Source organism: Gossypium arboreum, chromosome 13 (assembly GCF_025698485.1).
Source record: "Gossypium arboreum isolate Shixiya-1 chromosome 13, ASM2569848v2, whole genome shotgun sequence".
Taxonomy (NCBI): domain Eukaryota; kingdom Viridiplantae; phylum Streptophyta; class Magnoliopsida; order Malvales; family Malvaceae; genus Gossypium; species Gossypium arboreum.
Window position 1 is genome coordinate 1,123,793 of NC_069082.1, and position 7,651 is coordinate 1,131,443.

Sequence of the window (7,651 nt, forward strand, 5' to 3'; positions counted from 1 at the left end):
CTCACCCTTTTATTTTCATCCACGCAGAAATCCCCAACCATAGTGGGCTTGGAGTCGTGAGGGAATTCGGAGTGGCCACCGCTCGAAAGTTTGATTTTCTTCCGTGAATGGACATCCTTTTAATTACGTTTGAGGTTTTGGGCTTTTAAATGTAATATGGCCGCTTATTTATTTTTGATGGTTTTTAATATGTATTACTAAGATAGGTATTACTTATTTTAACTGTTGAAATTGGATAGCTTTAGGCGTGTTTTCAAAAACAACAGTTGATTTCAAAATAACACGACAACAAGCAAAACTTCCGCAATGAAAGTATTTTCCAAAATTAATCACTTTTTCCTAAAATGACATAATCAAATCGGTTTCTAGAAATATCCATGACGTTAAGGTGTGGCAATGGCGTATGCATGTCAGGATTGGATCCGAAGGAGCTTGGTACTTAGCGATCCGATGGACTCACCACCTCTTTTCCGGTTTCCTACCGGTGCATGACTTCCATTCACTTTAACCCTTAATGAATTAATCTTTTGAACATCAAGTACGATTTTCGGACTTAGAATGGAAATTTTTTAACGCTTTTGATGTGGCATGCCGGATCCGACCATAACTTCTTTGTCTGGTTTGGGGTGCTACAACCAGAATCGTGGAGTGTTAATGGGTGGGTTGAGCTATTCCCACATGGAGTGTATGGCTGGTACGGGTGGCGTGTAGTGGTTGGTGGGTTGAGTAGTCTCCCAAATGGGCTTGCATATGTTTACAGATGTTGCATGTATTTTGAAATGGGCCTATGGGCCATCTTCATTATCTGAATAAGGGCTAAGGCCCGCTTTATTGTAATCTGAAAAGGGCTCGCCCAAGACCACTATTACCCAAATGGGCTTGCATATGTTTACCGATGTTGCATGTATTTTGAAATGGGCGTATGGGCCATATTGTTATCTGAATAAGGGCTAAGGCCCGGTTTATTGTAATCTGAAAAGGGCTCGCCCAAGACCATCTATTACTGAATGGGCTTAGGCCCAATAGGCTTGAGTGACTTGGACTTTGAATGGGTTTTCCTTACACACCGAGTTTCCCAAACTCACCCTTTTATTTTCATCCACGCAGAAATCTCCAACCATAGTGGGCTTGGAGTCGTGAGGGAATTCGGAGTGGCCACCCGTTCTGGAAGTTTGATTTTCTTCTCGTGAACTAGACATCCTTTTATTTACGTTTGAAGTTTTGGGTTTTTAAATGTAATAAGTCCGCTTATTTATTTTTGATGGTTTTTAATATGTATTACTAAGATAGGAAATACTTATTTTAACTGTTGAAATTGGATAGCTTTAGGGCGCGTTTTCAAAAACAACAGTTGATTTCAAAATAACACGATAACAAGCAAAGCTTCCGCAATGAAAGTATTTTCCAAAATTAATCACTTTTCCTAAAAATGACTTAATCAAATCGGTTTCCTAGAAATATCCATGACGTTAAGGTGTGGCAATGGCAAGTATGCATGTCTAGGATTAGATCCGAAGGAGCTTGGTACTTAGCGATCGATGGACTCACCACCTCTTTTCCGGTTTCCTACGGTGCATGACTTCCATTCACTTTAACCCTTAATGAATTAATCTTTTGAACATCAAGTATGATTTTCTGGACTTAGAATGGAAATTTTTTTTTTAACGTTTTTGATGTGGCATGCCGGATCCGGCCATAACTTCTGGGCCGGGTTTGGGGTGCTACAGCTATGTTGGAAAAACAAATACTTAGCTTTGCTCGAAGGGATTACATTCAATCATCAAATTGGTCTTGTAAAGCCATTTTTTTACTTAAAATCGATTTGTTTGAAAATCGTTCTTTTGTCAATTTGTAGGGAAAAAAATTCATTAATTTAAACTGATTGTACTTAACAATTTAATTACAATTTCATTAATGTGGAGTTTTAAAAAACGGTTAAGGTTTTCTAAATAGAATAGCATGCAAATATCAGAGTAATAATTAAATGTCATGGTTAAAATAAATAAGCTAAACAATCCTAAATCTATGATATAAAAGCTAGGGGTGAGTATTCGATCGAGTCGAGTCGAATCGAGTCAAAAAATTTCGAGTTAGTCGAGTTGACGAATCCTATTTTAGCAACCGAACACAATTTGAATTTTTTTTGAATTGGATCGAATCGAGTCAAAAAATTTCGAGTCAAGTTGAGTCGAGTTAACGAATCCTATTATTTATACTCAATGTTGCGTTTACATGAACAGATTATTTAACTAGTAAACGATGTATAAAATTATTTAACTACATAAACAATATAATGATTTTATCTTTTAACTTAATGAGTAAACATTTATCAAAACAACATAGTTTTGCCTTTTAATTTAATGGTTTTGACTTTTAACTTTAGAAAAGGTAAACATTTATCAAAATGGCATAGTTTTGCCTTTTCCTATTCGAATTTTTGGATAACTCAAATTGTGTAATTCATATTCGAGTTAAATCGAAAAACTTAATTTAATTCATTTGAAACTAGACTCATTAATCTTTAATTACATAATTTATGCAGTTTCTAACTCATCTCCCACAATTTATGATGATTTTCCAAAGTCACGTTATCGTCTTTGTCCCAAGCGATTTATTACCAAATCACTCTTTCACACCTAACTTGCATGCTTGTTATTTAAACATGTATATCACCAATCAATCATCACATATCTATGATTTTACTTAAGTATAATCTCCATTTCATCATTTTAAAGCACAACATGTTAGCCGATTTTTTCCCTTAGCATCTAAGGCACATGCATGCTCATTTGTTTGGCTCAACTTCACCTATCTTCCATTTTTCATCAAAAGAACATGAAACAACAACCATTTCCTTCATTTTAATTCATGACTAAATGCTCACAACACAACTAAAACCAAAATATGCTTCAAGAGTTAAGGTAGAATCAAGAAGAACTCATGAACCTCAAAATAGAAGCAAGGTACCATGAACTTACCTTCAATTTTCTTCCCAAGTGACCGAACATTCAAGAGCTTTCTCCTCTCCTTTCTCTTCTCTAACTTTAGGCTATGATGAACAAAGATGGACAAAACTTTGTTCTTTTCACCCCTTTTCTTTTAATAAAATTTCATATTTCATCCATTTAATTCTTTAATACAAAAGACATGAAATGCCTATCATGGAACATTTACCTAAACCATTATCATGGAACATTTACCTAACCCATTATCATGGAATATTTACCTAATCCATTATCATGGAACATTTACCTAACCCATTATCAATTTGTACCATGAATTATGGATATCAAGTGCTCATATTGTCTACAACAACATGATGGTGGCCACTTCATGTAAAATAGGAGGTTTGTCATGCAAATCCTCCTATTTTGCACTCCTATTTATTTGGCCACTTCAATTTAGCCTATAGCATTTTCAAACATTTTCACATAGGTCCTATTTCATAATTTCACCCCCTTTTTCTTATGGAACAAAAAAAATTAACTAAAATTGCCGGGTTCTATCTTAAGCTTGGGCCTTCTAGAGGCCCACTAACATAATTAAACCTATTCCAACATTCACATAATTCCTGAAAATTGGGGCGTTACAAATAGGTTGCTATTATGAGTCCTAATTTTCTATGTTACCTAAGAGGTAATGAAAGGGGGAGTGAGCTTACAACGGCTCAGTGTCAGACTAAATTCTAAATCATTACATATAATTGAAAAACAATAAAGCATATAATAAATAGCATAGTAGTGAACTAAGCATTCTTCATGTAACATATAATAAATCAATGTATAATCAATTTTTATATGATGCAATGTAATTTATGGATTAAGCTCTCACCTATCCATCCTATCCGGCCTCGAGCATTGTTCGACACTCCAAAATCCATATCAATAATTCACCATCCTAATTCACCACTTATTTTATGCATAGCCTAATATTGCAAGCAAACAACACGATAAAGTAATCCCATCTTTAATTAATCAAAGTAATACATTAGTTGTTGATAATTAATAAAAGTAATAAATTAATTGTTGAAGTTTATCATAGTAAGCAACTATCTTATCACATCGAGAAGAAAAAATATAATAGATTACAAGGAGAAGAATTTGGGTTACAACTCCAACATTCTCGTTTTATTAATTTTTTAAACTTGAGCAACTTAATATATGTTTTCCATAATTACATTTTAAAATCATATATTTAGTTTACATATAATATAAATTTCATTATAAAATTAATAAAAAAAGACTCACTCGAATCTTGAAACCAACCATTATTTATATTTTAAACAAACATAATTTTTTATCTAATACTATTTTTTAGACTTAATATTTTTAACGAAGTCTAAGCTACCTCTCACTAGGTTGCCTAACATGCTTTCTGTCTTCCTCATCTCGTTTTTCACACCATATATGTCTTCTTCTAACTGCCTCCTTTTTGCTTCTAATTGCTTCATTTTTGCTTCTAATACCCGTTGTCCTTCGTGTAATCTAATGCGCTTTAGTAGGATATTTTTCAGCTGCAATTTTTAAATTTCTGGATAAACTTCAATCCGTGATTTTTCGGAATTTCTTTTTCAAATAAGTTGTGATCCTCAAAAAGTAATGACAACATTTTATTCATATAAAATTTAAACAATAAGATAATTTCATGTTTAGTTATTTATACATACAAATATTTATTTTCTTTGATTCAGTAATCTTTACCAGGGTAGGTTTAAAATTGTTACCCAACATCATTTTTGTTATTTGGGCATTCAAGGATTAATATTATATATGAATATGTGTTTGGAGAGAGAGATCTACTTATACTGTTGTAAAATTTAAATAGTTTTCTCTTTCATAACTTTTTATATTATTAATATTTTAACAATTCAAATTGTCATATACGCCTATTCATGTTGATCATGTATGTCAAGTTTAGCATAAATTAAAAATTTTAACAATTCATTTTACGTAAAAAAATAACTTTCAATCTTTAAATGTATAAAAATATAGATGGTATTTTAGATAGATATGATAGAGCTATCGGATCGATTCAAAATTTACCGCATGATAAGTACATATATATGATAAGTTTAATTGTTGGATTGTTAACATGTTATTATAATATATAACAATAGAATAATTTTCTCCTACTTTTTAAATGCCTAATTCACCGCTGATTCTATGCTAGCCTAACATTGAAGCAACCAAGACATTAAAAGAATTCATTCTTTAATTAATCAATTTAATAAATTAATTGTTAAAGTTCATCGTAATAAGCAACTATGGTATCCCATCTAGAAGAAAGGAATTATAGCAATTATTTTATTTACAATTATTTTGTAAAAAAATTTAAAGAATTATTTCTTAAAATATTTCTATACATCATTTTTAAAACATAAAATTTCTTCTCTCCGTGTATGTCAAGTATAAATTCATTGTAATATCCTTAAAATTAATTAGATAAAAATCTCAAATATATTTATTTTGATACAATTATACATTGAATAAATAAATAATTTTAATTATTTTGAAGTTAAATAAATATAATAGTTTTACGTTTTATCTTTCCGAATTGGAATTTTAAAGATATATTTTCAACTTAAAAGAAAAGTTGATAGATGGGGTCCAGGCTGAGATGGGTATGTTGAAAGAATAAATACTTAACTTGGTCCTTTAACAGGAATCATGAAAGTATATTCATTAAAATATAAAAATAAATATTTCCAGCAAACGTATTGCTGTTGAAAGAGGTATCTAAAACTGATAAAAAGTTTCATATATCGAATTAAACATTAAAATATAAAAATTAATTCTACTAAAAACTTTACTGTTGTACCAAAACTATAATTTATTAAATAAAATTATATTAATTAAAATATTATTTTAATAAAATATTTAATTTTCACGTGAGAAAATATACTAGTAATATTTTATTAAATAAAATCATTTTAATGATTAAAATTAAATATATCAATTTAATAAACTATTAAATTTCTTAAATAAATATATTAACTCAATTAACTATTAATAAACTATAACTTTTTGTGTCTTAATGATTGACAAAAGGTGCTTATGGATTGACTGTTTAATCTCCTTTCTTTTTAATGAAACAAATATACATTGTTGCACACATGTTATTGCAATATATAACAATTGAATCATTTTCTCCTACTTTTCTTAATGCCTAATTCACCATCGACTATATGCATAGCAACCGGACATTAAAATAATTTTATCTTTAATTGATCAAATTAGTAAATTAATTATTAAAGTTGATCGTAATAAAATTTATTAATTTCATTTATTTTAATGAGTAATAAATAATTCAAAGGCATGCACTTTTATGTTTTGGCAATTGACATTTTAAATGAGAAACTGTTTTTTATATGCTCTAATTAAAATTTAGAAAGGAATAAGTAAGGTGATACTTTAATATATATTTTCAAATTAAAAAAAAAAAAGTTGATACATTGGGCCAAGCAAAGATAGGAATGGCTTACGTTGGAACCATCAACTCTTTCAAGAACAAAAGAATTATACCAATGTTTCAACATAATTCAAGTCTTTTGCATTACCAATTGGAAATTACAAGGAAGTAGCAGAGGTTTAGAGGGTCAATAAAGCAACCAATTTATTCATTATTGTTTCAATCATGGTGAGGATTCAAACCTCAATTGGACATAAGGGCAAAAAAAGAAAACTACAAATACATAAATAAAACGAAAACAAGCTGAAGAAATAACCTATCTGACACTTTTGCAGCTCAGAGACATTCAACTCTCCTTGAAGATAAGTTTTACCAAAGTTGCTGAGAGAAAGTATGGCACTTCTTACTTGGGAAGTCCAGTTTCTGGGTCAAGAAGAGCCAGTGTGTCATTTGAAAGCAGAATAGGGCTTTTCCCAGGTCTTGTACAGATGAACTAACTGACATCCCCAGGGTATTTCTGAGCTGAACCATTTTCAGGAGGTGGGGACAAAGCTTCCACATCCTTCAATCCCTCAAGTCCAGCATCTTTAAGTATCGTCTTATCACCGAGAAGGTAGCTGAATAAAACGGGGAAAATGAGAAGTAAATAAAGTCAATATCTGACAAGTCTTTCATGTAAGAGAAAGGGGAGAGATTGCAGTGACAAATGAACCTATAAAATACATGAATGGATGTTTTTCTTATGATAATATGGTATGGGAATAATCCAATTTCGGTATCATGCTCTTAGCACCTGCATTTCCATTTACCTGTCCAGATCAGTATCAGACTTTGGAGGGAAGTAGAAAAGCAGCCGCTGAATTAATTGAGCAGCTGCCTTTCTATCTCGTGCAATTAAAACTGTATTCGGCCCAGCGTCAAATGTAAATGCCACCTGTCAGTTTTTCATCATAAATTTCCAAGTAAAATTGCAGCTAAAAAGAAGAAAAAGAAAACCATATGTCCTAGAAGCCCAATACAAGTACTAAGATATTCAATGATTCCTAACATTAAATGGATTGATCTAGTTCAGACACATGACAAGAAAGGGTCCGAAGTAACAGAAACATCACATGCATACATACATACATACATATATATATGTATGTATGTCTATACAGTGTGGAGAAATATCTTTCTAAGGGAAGAACTTGGTCATTATCAACAGCACATTTTGAACGAAAATATCAACAGTTACAAAATA

At 31.1% G+C, this 7,651-nt stretch overlaps 1 long non-coding RNA gene across 1 annotated transcript; it reads right to left on the reverse strand.

Moving 5' to 3' along the window:
• Positions 1-6,524: 6,524 nt before the first annotated feature.
• Positions 6,525-7,302, reverse strand: LOC128286948 (uncharacterized). Its single transcript, XR_008277637.1, has 2 exons — positions 7,218-7,302; positions 6,525-7,025 (listed from the first exon to the last, which is right to left on the reverse strand). It is a non-coding gene; the product is annotated as an uncharacterized LOC128286948 (long non-coding RNA).
• Positions 7,303-7,651: the final 349 nt, after the last annotated feature.